The sequence below is a fragment of the Sapajus apella genome, unplaced genomic scaffold, assembly GCF_009761245.1.
Source record: "Sapajus apella isolate SASKATOON/1434 unplaced genomic scaffold, GSC_monkey_1.0 scaffold658, whole genome shotgun sequence".
Taxonomy (NCBI): domain Eukaryota; kingdom Metazoa; phylum Chordata; class Mammalia; order Primates; family Cebidae; genus Sapajus; species Sapajus apella.
Window position 1 is genome coordinate 9,240 of NW_022437584.1, and position 17,991 is coordinate 27,230.

Genomic DNA, 17,991 nt, shown 5'->3' on the forward strand with positions numbered 1-17,991 from the left:
AAGATTAAATCATTTCCAAATCACAGTGAAAGGAACGTGAGTAATTTGTTTTCTGCTATGTGCCTTAGAGATACCTCACTAAAATTTGGTATCTGACGCAACAGAATGACATTTGCAGAGTGTAATATTGTTGTGACAGTACTGAGGTTGATTGTTACAGACTATTAAATGGTTACCTCTTAATTATTTATATAGACCATTGGTCCAATAACATAAAAATAGAGAACAGCATCTAGAAATGTAGCTCATTCAATGTTCGGAGATAAAAGAGTTAACCATCCTTTCCATTATTTTCTGCAGTAAGTCCGTGTTCACAATAAAATCTGATGGCAATTATATTCTGACATTTTCCCCAGCTACTGTATGAAGAGGAGGCTGAAGGCCATTACTATACAGCATGCTACAACATAAGGACTCTTTGTTCACCAATTCTGGCACACTTCCCAAATATACCCAACAATCCAGTTTTATTTCTGTCCAGGAGGCTGGGTGCCAAGGATCAAACATAAGCAAAGGTACATATACGCAGCAAGATTACAGTCAATAGACTATGACAATTGAAAATGGCAGACATGGCGAGGCCGGCGAGGCCACAGTCACATCACCCTTCTGCTTTACTACATTTTCTAAAGTTCTCATAATGAAAATATATGTTACTTTTTTTTTTTTTTGAGGTGGTGTTTCACTCTTTTGCCCAGGCTGGAGTGCAATGTTGCAATCTTGGCTCACTGCAACCTCTGCCTCCTGAGTTCAAGCAATTCTCCTGATTCAGCCTCCCAAGTAGCTGGGATTACAATGCCCGCCACCACGTCTGCCTAATATTTTGTGTGTGTGTGTGTGTGTGTGTGTGTGTGTGTGTGTGTGTTTGGTAGAGACAGCATTTCACAACATTGGCCAGGCTGGTCTCAAACTCCTGACCTCAGGTGATTCACCCGCATCACCACCCAAAGTGCTGAGATTACATGTGTTAGCCACCACACCTAGCCTATGTCGCTTTCATAATCAAAAAGTTTCTTTATAATAGCCTATAAGGCAAAAAATGTTTCCCTTAAGTTTTGAAAAGGGCCACACTGGGATGACAGAATCCTGATACTGGAAGGAACGGCTTAAAAATCTTTTGAATGGGTCTTCATGCCTCCCTTCCACACTCCGCTGCCACTACTGCAGTCAGATCTTCTGCATCCTTCTTGTGGACTGTCGGCACAGCTTCCTAATTGTTCTCCCTGCCTCCCCTGCTGACTATGTCCTCCCATTCTCCACATTGATTGCTACTGGAATAATTTTTCTACAATGAAAGTCTGATAATTCACCCCCTATCTGAAAATCCCATGAACTTCATCACAAAGTTGAAACCCTAGCAGAGCAGGTCCACCACCACCTGGTCCTCAAACACACACCTCTTCCTGCTTTCTGGCCCACCATTCTCCCTGGAACCCTAAGCTCCAGACACATCTAGTCATTTTCTGTCACTCCTCTGCATCTTTGCACACATGCGATATTCTGGCTGGTACACCCTGCCTTTTTTTTTTTTTTTTTAAGAGACGGGGTCTTGCTATGTTGCCCAGGCTGGAGTGCAGTGGCTATTCACAGGTGCAATCCCATTACTGATCAGCACCAGAGTTTTGACGTGCTCCATTTCTGACCCGGGCCGGTTCACCCCTCCTTAGGCACCCTGGTGGTCTCCCGCTCCTGGGAGGTCACCATATTGTTGCCGAACTCAGTGTGGATACCCAGTCGGCATAGTGCACTACAGCCCAGAACTCCTGGTCTCAAGTGATCCTCCCACCTCAGCCTCCCGAGTAACTGGGACTACAGGCATGAGCCACCACGCCCAGCGCCCCCCCCTTTTTTTTAACCCTGCCTAACTTTTAAGCTGTCAGATGTCCCTTCCCTAGGAAGCCTTCTCAGACATCTCTCTCTGAAGGCAGCATTAGTTCCCTTCAGATATCCTTTCTTGGTGCCCAATGTATTTATGGATTTATTGATTTATGTCTGTCTCCCCCATAAAGATGCACCTCCTTAAAGGCTGTTATTTGTTAGCTTTTAAATAAATGCTCATATGTGCAAGACCCTGTAATAGGCATTGGCATATCAAAAGATAAATTGTTTTCTTGTCCTGGAGCAGTGGCTTACACCTGTAATCCCAGCACTTTGGGAGGCCGAGGTGGGTGGATCACTTGAGGTCAGGATTTCAAGACCAGTCTGGCCAACATGATGAAACCATGTCTCTACTGAAAACACATAAATTAGCAGGGCGTGGTGGCATGTGCCTGTATTTCCAGCTACTGGGAGGCTGAGGCAGAGAATTGCTTGAATCTGGGAGGCGGAGGTTGAAGTGAGCCAAGATTGTGCCATCGCTCTCCAGTCTGGGAAACAGAGTGAAACTCTGTCTCCAAATAAATAAATAAATAAATAAATAAATTTTTTTCTTTGTTTCTGCCCAGTACCTAGCACATACTTATTCTATGAATGGCTTAATCAATTAGTTATTAGTACAAAGGTTCACGGACTTTGGTGTGCACATGAATCACTTCAAGAGCTTATTAAAATACAGATGTCAGGACGCCACCCTAAAGCCCTGGAATCAGAACTTGTTAGGTGAAGTTTGGTCACGTAATATGTTTAACAAGCTTCCCAGTGATTTTGATGCATTCCAATTTGTGAACATTGAGAAGCCCCACTTATCTTCAGAAAAGATCATCCCAAAGTCATTCGGGGCAGTTAAAAGCCCGCTCTGAGTTTGTTTCCTCAAAGAAGGGAAAGCACTATTTATTCAATATTTATTGTCAGGTGCCTTGTATTTAGGTGCCTTATATACTTTTCTCATTTAATTATCACAAAAACTCTCTGAGGGAACTACTTGTCTCCTGATTTCAAAGGAAGTTGAGGTTCAGAAAGATTCTGTCACTTGCTCAGGAGAAATTGCAGTGCTGAGAGTCTAACCAGAGGTGGCTGGCCTCCAGAGCTGTTTCCATGGCCCCAGGCTGCCTCCCATACCTGTCATAGCCAATGCCTCTCTGCTACCTGCCCTGTGTTCACTGTCCCCAAATGCCCACCAACAAATCAGTGCTGGTTCCTGGTAGTACTTTCACCAGGCCTAAGAGAAATGGGAAAAATAAAAGTACTACAACTCTTTTCACCAAATGATTGACCTCAGTTCTGAGATTATTTTCTTCATTTTTATGGTTAAAATTTTCTTTTATAAAGTGATGATGATGGTAGTGAATTGTTTTCTTTTTTAGTGCCCATACTTGGTAAAATAAAAAAATAGGGAAACTTAGTTTGGCATCAAAGTTTTTATTTTTATTTTTTGAGACAGAGTCTGGCTCTATCGCCCAGGCTGGAGTGCAGTGGTGTGATATTGGCTCCCTGCAGCCTCCACCTCCCCGGTTCAAGCAGTTCTCCTGTCTCAGCCTCCTGAGTAGCTGGGATTACAGGCGTGTGCTGCCATGCCTGGCTAATTTTTTTTTTGTATTTTTAGTAGAGATGGGATTTTGCCATGTTGATCAGGCTGGTCTCGAGCTCCTGACCTCGTGATCTGCCCGCCTCGGCCTCCCAAAGTGCTAGGATTACAGGCATGAGCCACTATGCCTGGCCTCAAAGTTTTTAAAAATTTGATTCAAGGCTGGGTTTGGTGGCTTATGCCTGCAATCCCATCACTTTGGGAGGCTGAGGTGGGAGGATCACTTGAGCTCAGGAGTTCAAGACTAGCCTGGGTAACAGAGTGAGACTCTTGTCTTAGGTAGCTAGTCAGGCATGAGCAGGGCAGGAGAGGGCTCCTCACTATACCCCTGCCATACATATACCAGGAATGTCAGGTGACCATCAGGTGGTGGTCAGGCAGTTGTTACTGTCTCTTTAAAACAATAATTGGCCACAACCAGCACCAGGGAAAGGCAGAATACCTGAAACTGGTGATCAGCAGCTTCTCAATAAGATTTCAGGAGTTGGGCGAGGGGGCTCAAGCATGCAAATTAAGAGGCGAAATGGCAGAGTTTAACTGGTATATGACTTTCCCTACGAATGCTAGATGGTAAGGGAAGGACGGCTCAAATGAGCATGTGTACAACGCCAGTAAACACACTGCGCATGCTCCCCTCCCAAGTGCTAGCAGGCCTCTGCACATGCAGACAGCTTACCCCAAGGGAAGAATTGAGGGAGAGGTAAACTGCGAGACTCCAGAAATATGCAATGTATAAAACCCCAAGTCGGTTGCAGTGGCTCACGCCTGTAATCCCAGCACTTTGGGAGGCCTAGCCGAGTAGATCACCTGAGGTCAAGAGTCTGAGACCAGCCTGGGCAACATGATGAAACCCTGTCTCTACTAAAAATACAAAAATTAGCTGGGCGTGGTGCACGCGCCTATTGTCCCAGCTACTTGGAAGGCTGAGGCAGGAGAATCAGTTGAACCTGGGAAGTGGGGGTTGCAGTGAGCTGAGATTACACCACTGCACTCCAGCCTGGGAGACAGAGCAAGACTCCAGCTCAATAATGATAATAATAATAATAATTAAAAAAAAAACCCACAAACCCAAGTCAACAGATCAAATGGTGCACCTGATCTTTCGTCTCCTGCTTGGCCCTTTCCCATGTGTACTTCACTTCCTTTCCATCCTGCTCTAAAGCTTTTTAATAAACTTTCACTCCCACTGGAGGAGGCAAGAATTGTGGTTGCTGCAGACCCGTCTGGATTCGCTGCTGGTAACAAGACCCTATCTCAATTAAAAATCAAAACAAAACAAAACAGGAAAAAAAAAAAAAACAAAAAAAAAACCCAAGCTGCTTCAATGTCGCCCAGGCCAGAGTGCAATGGCACAATCTCAGCTCACTGCAACCTCCACCTCCTGGGTTCAAGTGATTCTCCTACCTCAGCCACCATGATCCACCCATCTTGGCCTCCTAAAGTGCTGGGATTACCAGTGTGAGCAACTGTGCCTGGCCTGTCACATGTATTTTTCTCTGGCTGGAAAAGAAAATGTAAATTGGTTACTCCATGCAACCCCCTGGGCGGCATCTTACAAAATCAAGAGGCTTTTGGCCGTGGTTCCACAAAATGATAAAAGATGATATCTTTTGCAAAGTGGCTTGACCCCCATAGCTATGGCGCAGCAAACAGGGCCATCAAAATCACTTAGAGAAAAAGGGAACCCAGAAACCTGGCATCCTGGCAAAAGGGTAAGAATTTCTTACCACTCAGACTTCTGCCTTCTCTGCGTAAACCTGTTGAATAAATGGTAAAAATCACTGTAATTTTTTTCTCTCTTGAAAGGGATTTGATTAATAAAAAAATGGATGTGTGAGGCTAGTCTTAAGCTGTAGTGAATCTGGTGCACTTTGTGCCATGAATTTCTCTTTGCCATTTTGTCATGAAAAGGTGTGCCATAGAATAGAATGTGAGCTTTAAGACCTCTATAAACCTTCTATTCTAGCTGGTCCAGCAAACTAGTCAGATAATAAGCTTTGCTGCAAGTCCTTGAAACAAACAAACAATAGAAATAGGATAAGGGGCCGGGTGTGGTGGCTCACACCTGTAATCCCAGCACTTTGGGAGGCCGAGGCGGACGGATCACAAGGTCAAGAGATCAAGACCATCCTGGCCAACATGGTGAAACCCCGTATCTACTAAAAAAATACAAAAATTAGCTGGGTGTGGTGGTGCGCACCTGTAGTCCCAGCTACTCAGGAGGCTGAGGCGGGACAATTGCTTGAACCCAGGAGGCGGAGATTGCAGTGAGCCGAGATTGTGCCGTTGCACTCCAACCTGGCGCCTGGCACCTGGCGACACAGCAAGACTCTGTCTCAAAAAAAAAAAAAAAAAAGAAAGGATAAGGTTTCCTTGTCATCTTGTTTTATGTCATTGGGAGCTTGACCTTGTAACCAGGTGGTAGTACTTTCTCTTGGTCTCTGCCATCCAGAAGACAGGAATTTTGGAATTCATGTCATAGTTAGCTGTAAAAATTATCTCGCACACTTAAAAGACTTTGCAAGCTCAAGACTGACTGCTTTAGGCTCCTTCTGGGAAGTGCAATGGAAACTGCCCAAAGCTGTAGTTTAGTAGCTAAGGCTTTGTCTTTTCACAAAGGCAGCCTGGGCTCTAACCCTGGCTGAGAGAATGAATCCTTTCTGATGTGATATCTGTGACCTTTGCCACTTGATTCTCACAGACAACTTTTGACATGTTAGGTTCTTTTTTTTTTTTTTTTTTTTTTTTTGAGACGGAGTTTTCGCTCTTGTTACCCAGGCTGGAGTGCAATGGCGCGATCTCGGCTCACCGCAACCTCCGTCTCCTGGGTTCAGGCAATTCTCCTGCCTCAGCCTCCTGGGTAGCTGGGATTACAGGCACGCGCCACCATGCCCAGCCAATTTTTTTTGTATTTTTAGTAGAGACGGGGTTTCACCATATTGACCAGGATGGTCTCGATCTCTTGACCTCGTGATCCACCCGCCTCGGCCTCCCAAAGTGCTGGGATTACAGGCTTGAGCCACCGCGCCCGGCTCTCACGGACAACTTTTGACTTCCCTTCTTGAATTTTCCTTTCTCTGAGTTACTTTTGGAGATTCTAGATTTTGTAAAAACTGCTAACCACCTTTTTGAAAATAGCTTGTACACTCGTGGTTAAATCATAACCTCAGTTAAAGCTTATGGGAGGTTACTTCTGGTAAAATTCAAAAGCCAGAAATACTGGCTGTTTGTCCTGGCTAGAGTCTGCCAACAAGAGATTTGGTTGAGTCAGTTTAATTAGAAGCGGATATCCAAGCTATACATATATTTAAAAGGCCTTTGTGTTTTTCTTCTCTTCTTAGATCTTATTTTCCCGAAGAAAAAAAAAAGTTTTCTTCTTCTCAGTCAATTGAACTATTTTTCTCCATTTTGTCTTCCTGCCACTCTTGATGCACACATGAGAGGAAGTAAGATAATTTCCAACAGCCCGGGACTCCTTTGGAAAAACAGAGACATCACATTCCCATGTGTTCTTATAAGCATGTTTTGGGAAAAACCTCTGTTTTCTTCACGAAACCCCAGGAATTGAGAATGGATAGATTGCTCTCAAAATCTAAGGCTCTGTCCTGTTTGTGCTGTGTTATCTGATGATTTTGATGTTAGGGGGTATCAGAAATTACTTCGCATTATAAGAGAGCTTTGGTGTGTAATAACTAGGCAGGAAATATACTTTTAGGAATGGCTAATGGCAGTTACGGGGGAATATTTGGCCGTTTGCAAGTTTGGGTCAAAGAAGTGTGCTCTTGGCTACCAGGAAGGTATAGAAACGTCCCCACCCCTAGACTGAGGAATAAGACTGTCTTGGGGGATGGTCTGATTACAGAATGGGCTGATTGGCTTTGAGTTGCCTTGCAATAAAATGCACTGTAAAATCATTGCATTGTCTTATTTTGTAGTGTTTCTTTCTTTTGGAGATCCAGGATCCAGTATAGAAATGGGACCTTTGATTTTTGGGATCTGTTTTATCTTCCAGCTGTGCTTGTTTATTAAGCCCTAGAAACTGCATGCTTTCCTGGCCCTGTTCCTCCATGGACTTCACCCTGAAGCCAGCAATCTAAATAAGAAACAAAAACTGACAAGTGAAAAAATCTTACAGCTACTGAATCTTCTGTCTATTACATGTATGTATGTGTGATGTTTATATAAAAGAGCCCTGATTAATTGGCTTAAAAATTGTAAGCACTTGAATAAAATATTTTGTCAGAAAAGTAAAAACTGTAATGTCTTAGTTTATGTGACTTTAGTAATCTTTGGGAAATAAAGACAATATTTTAAAGATTATTGGTTAAAAATGTCTTCATACTTCAGACATTTGGTCTAAATTAGGCAGATCAGATATTAGTTTTCCTAAATTCTTTACGGTCATAAACTGCTTCTTTGACATTTGAAAATTGTTTGACTTACCTGCTTTGGAGCCATTAGAGTCTAGATAAGGCCTGGGGACATGTGGAATTAACCACAATCTCTATGTGCCGGAAAGAGTCAGACCTTATCTGCTCCCCTGTCTAGTGTTCTAGGTTCCACACCTGGTACATAATTAAAATCACTGACCAGGGTTTTCACCAAATATAAAAGTTGCTAAGAGTTAACAGTGTAACATGTACTTGAGACTACTGGGAAAACAGTTTTACATGCAAGGTGTGTAAGGAAATTAGAATGCACTTTTGGTAAAAGATTATAAGAAGGCATGGGAATGTGGATTTTTTTTTTTTTTTTTTGCCTAGTTTAGAAAATTAAAGGATTGTTTTAAGTTAGATAGGATAAAGCTGAATGTTTAAGTGAGTTATGGAAAGTTTGTGAAAGATTAATCTTGTAAAAGAAATTCTGTGTGTGAACATATTGGCTAAAGCTAAAGGGGCATCATTCAATTTTTACATAAACCGAACATTGGAATAAAAGCACAACAGGGTTTTCTTAGAGCACTGATCTGCTCTTTAACAGAAAATTAAGAGTTATAAAAAAGATTTATGAGAATCTTACCTTATGGTCAATCTGATTAAGATTGAATATTATTTGTCTATAAGGTTTTTTAAGAATTGGGCTTGGGCCTGGCGTAGTGGCTCATGCCTGTAATCCCAGCTCTTTGGGAGGCCAAGGTGAGGTCAGGAGTTCGAAACCAGTCTGGCCAACATGGTGAAACCCCCTCTCTTCTAAAATACAAAAATTAGCTCAGTGCGGTGGCACACGCCTGCAATCTCAGCTACTTGGGAGGCCAAGGTATGACGAGAATTGCTTGAGCCCAGGAGGCAGAGTTTTCAGTGAAATGAGATTGTGCCACTGCACTCCAGCCTGAGTGACAGAGAAAGACTTTGTCTCAATTTAAAAAAAAAAAGAAAAAAAATGAATTGGGTTTGACATTAATGGTACACTAATGCAAAGGTGAAGTTTGGCTATCTCTTGAAAAAGATTTTTGTGTAATAGTAAAAGATAATGAAAGATTTTTGTTTGCTTTTTGAATAAGTTACAGGAAAAAAAATGGGAGAGAAAAGAGACAGCTTGTCTGGAAACCTAAGTTGTCCCTTTATCAATGAACAAAGATTTTTGCCTTTTTGAGTTATTGTTTTGGCTAAATAAATGACTTACGGTGACCTACGATTTGATTTTATATTATCAAGTGTTTCGAACCTTTGATATTTGACAAAGTTTCCAAAATCAAATGATAAATTATGTCTTTTTCTGACCTAATTAATCCTTTAGATATCAGGTCCCCTAAAGTCCAAAAATGACATATTTGGCTTATTTGGTATATTAAAATCATACAGGAAGCACTGTCAAATATGAAACGGTGTTTTGCTTTCTTTGGGCTATATTTGTATAAATGTTATTGGTATGCATTCCAAAATTACAGGAAACTCCTATAATTCTGATATGACTTAGTGTATGTTATCAGTAACAATTATGATTGTTATGTTAAATTGTGTGCCACAAAGGTAAGCAAATTTCCTTGTCAGTTGTGTCTTTGTGACTGCCCTGAGACTTTTTTGTCATGCACAGATAATTGTTGTCTTTTTTTGATTCTCCTTAAAAGGTGGTTTATTAATTATCATTATCATTATTATTTTTTTTGAGACAAGGTCTTACTCTGTCACCCTGGCTGGAGTGCAGTGGTGTGATCTAAGCTCACGCGATTCTCCTGCCTCAGCCTCCCAAGTAGCTGGGACTACAGGCACAAGTCACTATACCTGGCTAATTTTTGGATTTTTAGTAGAGACGAGGTTTCACCACATTGGCCAGGGTGGTCTCAAACCCCTGACCTCAAGTGATCCACCCACCTCGGCCTCCCAAAGTGCTGACATTACAGGCGTGAACCACCATGCCCGGCCTAAAGAGTGGCTTATAATCAGCTATAGGACTATGACAGCTGCTCTTGAATGCAGGTCTGTGATAACTTTGGAAAATGTACTATTAAAATAGAGAGGAAGAAACTTCCAAGACCCTCTTGAAAAATTAATCTGTACATAAATATCAAGCAAAACAGGAATTAGTTGCACAGATTGAACTATAAAAGACCCAAAGAATCTTTTTATGACTTTTTGCTTAAAACATTTCTGATCCTTTCTGTTTTGTTTTTCAGAGTCAAGAAAACTTTTCTTTGGAGCTATTTACAGCTTTTAACAACTGAGTAAAGTATACTCCTGTGAGGAAAATTTGGAGCATATTTTTTTTTCTCTCTACTTGATTGCTCTAGAATTTGAAAACCATTTGTGAGCATTCTTAACTTATGGCCACATAGTTACCTGCGTAAGTGTAATAAGAATCTCTTTTCTTTTATAACAGGACACAGTTGGAGACACCAGTCATTTTACCAAGGCTTTGACTGGAATGGCATGCTTTCTGATACAAGCAGACTCCATTCAGGAATCAAACTTGACTTATAGAGCCAATAAAAGCCCCTTGGGAAAACTGGTCTCATACCTTGTATACATAGTCCCTGTACAGGGTTCCTGACTTGTGGCAAGTAAAGAATGTCACTTTCTGACAGGCCCAGTAGCTCAAAGTTATCTTGGGACCTTAAAGGAGTGAAATTTATCCAACTCATGGAGGCATCTGGTGGTATAAACCCATGGCTCAAGGCTTTAAAAAGATTCCTTATGAAACAAATTTCCATCAAAGTCAATTAAAAAAAAAGAGCCTATGTGGCAAATAATTATTCTTGCTGTGCTTTATGCAAATAATCAGGCCAAGTATAATGAAACAAATTGGATCCATTATTATTTGTTTTTAATAAAAATGGGAAACTGGGGAGAGAAAAAATATGTTTCCACAATTATGGTACACCTGTTATTAAATTCTCATTTCATCAGTTGTTTTTGAGTTTTTTTCTGCAATTTAGACTGACCCTGCTTATTCCTGTGAACCAACCAGTGATTTCTGACTCCAGGCCAGAAGAGACAAGAGGGGGCCAGACGCCCGTAATCCTAGCACCTTGGGAGACCAATGCAGGCAAATCATGAGGTCAGGAGTTCCAGATCAGTCTGGCCAACAAAGAGAAACCCCGTCTCTACGGAAAATACAAAAATTAGCCAGGAGTGGTTGCACATACCTGTAGTCCCAGCTACTCGGGAGGTTGAGGCAGGAGAAGTGCTTGAAACTGGAGGTGGAATGGTGGAATTTGCAGTGAGCCGAGATTGTGCCATTGCATTCCAGCCTGAGACTCTGTCTCAAAAAAAAAAAAAAAAAAGCCAGGTAGTGGCTCATGCCTGTCATCCCAGCACTTTGGAAGGTGGAGGCGGGCTGATTACTTCAGGTCAGGAGTTTAAGACCAGCCTGGCCAACATGGTGAAACCCCATCTCTACTAAAAATACAAAAATTAGCTGGGTGTGGTGGTGCCTGTCTGCAATTCCAGCTACTTGGGAGGCTGAGGCAGGAGAATCACTTGGACCCGGGAGGCGGAGGTTTCAGTGAGCTGAGATTGTGCCACTGCACTCCAACCTGGGCAACAGAGTGAGACTCTGTCTTAAAAAAAAAAAACAAATAACACACACACACAGGAAAAAAAAAGGAATAAAAAAGAAACAACAGGAATGGGTAATGTCAAAGTCTGGATCAGTATTCTAATTCTGGGCACTAAGTTAGTTCTGATTAGATTCAGCTAGCAACTTCATATCAGCTTGGTTCCAACAGTTGCTCAGTTCATGGAAAGCTTTCTTATTTAGTTTACTTGGGATAGTTTTACTTATTTTGCTTTACTATTGTGGAATATATTGCTGTTGTACTCTTTGTGTACGAATGCAGGATAAGCTTAGTCAACATTTTCTCTAACTGAATACTTATTAATCATCCAGATTTCACCTGTTGTCGGAACTCAGAGTTATAAATGGCCCTTAGCATACCAATGCTTTCTGACTGAGCTCCTCTCTACCCTGGATACAAAAGACCTGAATAATAGGGAAGGACAATCATCACCCTTATTCAGCCTGAAGAAGTTGCAAAAGATGGATCTTTGTCCCTCTACAACCCTTAGAATTAAGGATCCTCTTGTACAAGGGAGGAAAGAAATACGTCAGATATTAGAACGAGAAGGATTCAGGCCGGGCACAGTGGCTTACGCTTATAATCCCAGCATTTTGGGAGGCCAAGGCAGGTGGATCACTTGAGGTCAGGAGTTTGAGAACAGTCTGGCCAGCATGGTGAAACCCCATCTCTACTAAAAATACAAAAATTAGCCGGGTGTGGTGGCAGGCACTTGTAATCCCAGCTACTCAGGAGGCTGAGGTAGGAGAATTGCTTGAGCCCAGGAGGCAGGTGTTGCAGTGAGCTGAGTCACGCCACTGCACTCCAGCCTGGTTGACAAGAATGAGACTGTCTCAAAACAAAACAAAACAAAACAAAAACAAAAACCAAAACCAAAAAAAATACCCCACAAAAAACAAGAGCGACTCCATCTTGAATAGGGATGTGTAAAATAAGGCTGAGATCTACTGGGCTGCATTCCTAGGAGGTCAGACATTCTTAGTCACAAGACGGGATAGGAGGTTGACAGGACTGGTATCACAAGATACAGGTCACAAAGACCCTGCTGATAAAACAGGATGCAGTAAAGAAGAAAGCCAAAACTCATTGAAACCAAAATGGAGACAAAAGTGATTTCTGGTTGTTCTCACTGGTCATTATATGCTAATGTATTATAATTAAAAGACACTCCCACCAATGACCTGACAGTTTACAAATAAATGCCATAGCAGTGTCAGGAAGTTACCCTATATGATCTAAAAGGGTGAGGAACCCTTAGTTCTGGGAAGGGCCTGCCCCTTTCCCAGAAAACTCGTGAATAATTCCTCCCTTGTTTAGCATATAATCAATAAATAACTATGAGTATACTCAGTTGAGCAGCCCTTGCCACTGCTCTGCCTATGGAATAGCCATTCTTTTATTCCTTTTTTTTTTTGAGATGGAGTCTCACTCTGTCACCCAGGCTGGAGTGCAATGACATGGTCTCACTCAGCTCACTGCAACCTCTGCCTCCCAAGTACAAGTGATTCTCCTACCTCAGCCTCCCGAGTAACTGGGACTACAGGTGCGTGCCACCACATCTGGCTAATTTTTGTATTTTTAGTAGAGACAGGATTTCACTATGTTGTCCAGGCTGGTCTCGAACTTCTGACCTTATGATCTGTCTGTGTTGGCCTCCAAAAATGCTGGGATTACAGGTGTGAGCCACTGCACCTGGCCCATTCTTTTATTCCTTTGCTTTCTTTTTTTTTTTTTTTTGGAGATGGAGTCGCACTCTGTTGCCCTGGCTGGAGTGCAGTGGCCTGATCTTACCTCACTGCAATCTCTGCCTCCCAGGTTCAAGTGATTCTCCTGCCTCAACCTCCCAAGTAGATGGGACTAATAGGCATGCACCACCAAGCCCAGCTAATGTTTTGTATTTTTAGTAGAGATGTAGTTTCTCCATGTTGGCCAGGCTGGTTTCCCTCAAGGGATCTGCCCACCTTGGCCTCCCAAAGTACTGGGATTACAGGCATATAATCCCGTGCTTGACCTATTTCTTTACTTTCTTAATAAACTTGCTTTCACTTTACTCAATGGATTTGCTTAAAATTCTTTCTTCCATAAGGTCTATGAACCCTCTTTTGGGGTCTGGATTGGGATCCCTTTCCAGTAACAAACAGGCAAAGCAAAGGAAAGAAGAGTAAGTATCTTGTGGGTAAGGAGCTCTGCTGGATATGGTATATGCATCAACAAACTTCCTTTCACACCACCCTGGCCAGGTTTGCTATTTTATGGAAAAGGAAATTGATACTCAGAGAGGTTAAACAATTTGCCAAAGCCACATGGTAGATGAAGAGCCTTAAACCCACGTTTGTCTGGCTCCAAGCCCAGAGGCTAACCAGTTAGCCCAGAATGTCCTTAGGCAGGCACATATTATCTTAGGACAGCATCAGTATTTAACCCTCACCGAGGGTCTGGAAGAGAAGTTCTGCTAAAATCTTTGTCCTTTTCTTAAGTGCCTCCAGGGGCAGACTCTGCATCATTGACCACGTCCAGGACTAGCCTCCCTGACACAAGTGGGTTCCAGCATGACAGAGGCCTTCTAGAATGGATGTAGCTAGAGGATGAGTGGCACTCGGAATCACCCTAGGATTCTAGGCTGCTGATTCCTATAAGCAGAAAGGGCAGGAGGGACCTGGAGGAATGCCTGGGCTGGGATTCGGTGTGTGGAGACCTTGGGCCATGGGGCACACAGTCAGTAATGGTGATGGGTCACGGTCATTTACCTTCAAAGCTTCTGGACCACCACAATGGGGAAGCAGAACAAACACCTGCCACTTGTTCTAGGGGGAGGGAACCAAACCACAAAACCCACAGATCATCTGTGAACATATACTTCTCTGGGTCCTGCTAGTATAGTTGAAATTAGGTATATCTGGGTGTGCCAGATACATTCTTGAAGAGAGCCTGAGTAGCCCACCCGCTCTGGGGGGAAGCAGCAGCAAGGCTGCTGTGAACTTTGGGTGAACTTCAGAGAAGTGAAACCATAATAGGGGAATGTGTATGTCTTGCAGAAAAGCAGACGGACCTAGAGAAAGATAACCAGCTTTCACTGACCTTGCTGCAAAATAGTTGTTAGCTGAAGTATGTTAACTGAAGTCTGAGAATTATAACCACCGGCTGTTCTGGGTAACTGCACCCTCCCTCTGCTATGTGCTTTGTGAACATATAAAATATGGTACTCTGAGACAGGTAGGGGCTGAAGAGACTGACATCCTCATCTCTTGGAACACCTGGCCCAGCTTTTTCTATGTCTGTCTTTGCGTTTTTCTTTATCCCCCATCGTTCCCTCTTAGGCCTTTGAACCCTTGTGCAGTGTGGGATGCAGCACGTGCCTGACATTCTCAGCATATCTGTTATCTGTGTGTTTGTCTTCTTCCTTCTTCTACTTTTTCGGCCATTATTTCAAATGTTTGTCCCCAAGTGCTTGTTCTAGTCTTCTTCTCTACTCCCTCAAGGCTCCTTTCTGGTCAGTCACATCTACAGACTTTCGGTATGGTTACGACTTCCAAATCTTCCCTGTGAGCCCGAGCCCTAGTTTTGTATCCAGTTCCACCTGAACATTCTCCACTTGGCTGACACATATTCAGCTCACTCCTAACAACTCAGCAACTGACGCCCTCACACTGTTATCAGAACATCCTGATTTCATCATCCTGATGACCTGTCACACCCTCCTTAACATCTCTGATTTCTTCACCATATCTACAGGGGGGATGGGAGTAGAATCAGGTAGGTGTGGTGACCTTGAGAGTTGGTTAAAAGTGCTCTGGAGTCCTGGAACAGAAAAGAAATTAGCTGAGATCCAACATCAGGTCAGGAATAAGATAACCAGTTTAGAGCTGGATTACAATTTCAAGCAGGACAAACAGGAAAAATATCCTGTGGCAAAACAACAGGGGTCAGAGATGAAGGAGGCCACTGGGTGAGAAGAAGCTCCATGGGGGGAAGCAAGGCAAGCCCAGAATGATGATGGGTCATCATTTCTGTGCATTTCCCATGTCTCTGGTGGTTGACAGCAGGGCACAATTAGAGATGCTAAGGAACAGAGGACAATTGGTTTAGTGTCATCTACTACATCGTCTAAACTTCTTAGTAGAACTTTCATTTTTACTTTTATTTATTATTTATTTTGAGATGGAGTTTTGCTCTCGTTGTCCACTCTGGAGTGCAGTGGCTCACTGCAACCTCCGCCTCCTGGGTTCAAGCAAGTCTCTTGCCTCAGCCTCCTGAGTAGCTGGGAACGCAGGTGCCTACCACAACACCTAGCTAATTTTTTGTATTTTTAGGAAAGATGGGGTTTCATCATGTTGGCCAGGCTGGTCTTGAACCCCGGACCTCAAGTGATCCGCCCACCTTGGCCTCCCAAAGTGCGGGGTTTACAGACATGAGCAGCTGTGCCCGGCTGAGTAGAACCTTCAATACCAGAGTTGGCTCGTGCTTCTTCAATTTTACCTTCTCACTCCTCAGCTCACCCCAGTACTACAGGTATTTCCGTGAATTCAGTGTGTCTCTTGTGCTTTTAGGTACACATGCAACTCAATGCAAAGAAGCTAAGAAAAGAAAAGAAAAAAAAAATGTACACATGCAATTCCCTCTGCCTAGAATGCCACGTCCATTGGAGTCTGCTCAATAAAGGCTAACTCATTCTTCTAGATTTAACCCCAGCTTCTGCAATTGCTCCAGGTGCAATTTATAATTCTGATTTTTTTTTTTTTTTGAGACTGAGTCTCACTCTGTTACCCTGGCTGGAGTGCAGTGGCATGGTCTTGGCTCATTGCAACCTCTGCTTCCCAGGTTCAATTGATTCTCCTGCCTCAGCCTTCCGAATAGCTGGGACTATGGGCACCCACCACCACATCTGGCTAATTTTTGTATTTTTTTTTTTTTTGAGTCTGATCTTATTTATTTGTTACTCAAAAAATCTTATTTCTGACTGGATTCAGATTTAGAAGTAGAAGCTCGCAGAGACGAAAGTCTGCGTCTCTTCGCAATTTGTTCCTGGCACTTCTCTTTAGCTTCCTTCATTCTCTTGGCCAAAAGTTTAGCATATTCTGTGGCCTCTTCCTTGTTTTTCTTAGTACGCTGCTTCTTCAGAGCAGTACGCTGCCGTTGGTGCTGCAGGACACATGGAGTAACAAGACGCTGAATCTTGGGTGCTTTAGTCCTAGGTTTCTTACCTTCTTTGTTTAAGGGCTTTCTTACAACATACTGGTGGACATCATCTTCTTTAGAGAGATTGAAATTCTGCTAGCTCTTTTGGGCCCCAGGCGACGAGGCACAGTGGTATCAGTTAGTCCAGGAATATCCTTCTTTCCTTTTTTTACAATAACCAAGTTGAGAACGCTCAGATTAGCATCCACAATGCAACCACGAACTGATTTTCTCTTTCTTTCTCCAGTTCTCCTTGGTCTGTAACAGGAATGCCCCTTACTCAGTAGCCGGCGGACACGGCCATGAGTCAAGACACCCTGCTTCATGGGGAAACCTTGTTTGTCGTTCCCACCACTGATTCAGACCACATAACCCTTCCATTCTTCACCCAGAGCGTCAGCAGCAACTTCTGTCGCCATACGCTTCTTATAAAAAGTACGAAGTTTGCGTTCATCATCCACTTCGATGAGTTTCTGGCAGCCAGTGGCTGGGAAGGAGATGTTCAGCTTCATCTTGAAGCAGCTATACGCCTTTCAGGCGCCACAGAAAAGACTAATTTTTGTATTTTTAGTAGAGATGAGGTTTCACCATGTTGCAGGCTGGTTGAACTCTTGACCTCAGTTTATCTGCCCTACCTCAGCCTCCCAGAGTGCTGGAATTACTGGAGTGAGCCACCACGCCCAGCCTTGACGTTTTTTTAATGCCATCTGTGACACCTTTATACTTCATTATGTCAGCTACCACATTGCCTAATTGTTACTTGCCTGTCTGAAATGGACTGTGAGCTCCATAAGGACAGAGAATGTATTTTACTCAATATTTTAAACCCTAGCACCTAATGCAGTGGCTAGCACATATTAGGTGCACTGTAAATGCTTGTTGGATGAAAGAATAAGTGAACAGGCTCACAAACAAGCACAGGGAAAATTACAAAGCTGTGTGAAAAGGACCATGCTATTAGGTTGGAAAGGAAAAAATACCAGTTCCTATGATTTCCTACAAAAAGGAAGAAATGCCCATTTTCAGGCAGCCCTATCCCACTTTCTGCCTCCTGCAATACGCAATTCAAAATAAAAATACTGAATAGTAAATAAAAAATCATTTTTGAAACAACAAATCTCACCCATGTGAATGAGGTCAAGATAAGCTCTTTCTCTTTGAGGCGAGGGTGGTGCCTCTGCTTTGTGGGCGCCTATATCAGTTAGGGTGCTGGCGCACTCAATTTAACTGAAGAGAATTTAATGACTATTTGCAGAGATGAAACTAGCCATGGGTAAGGAGGCACCTAAAGACTAGCAACAGTGCTGGGTGCAGTGGCTCATGCCTGCAATCCCAGCAC

General features: G+C 43.0%; 2 pseudogenes across 1 annotated transcript; both read right to left on the minus strand.

The window, feature by feature from the left end:
- Positions 1-356: 356 nt before the first annotated feature.
- Positions 357-604, minus strand: LOC116546187 (annotated as a pseudogene).
- Positions 605-16,375: 15,771 nt separating this feature from the next.
- Positions 16,376-17,199, minus strand: LOC116546186 (annotated as a pseudogene). The gene has a single exon (XR_004266615.1). The product of XR_004266615.1 is annotated as a 40S ribosomal protein S6 pseudogene (transcript).
- Between the last annotated feature and the right edge of the window lie 792 nt (positions 17,200-17,991).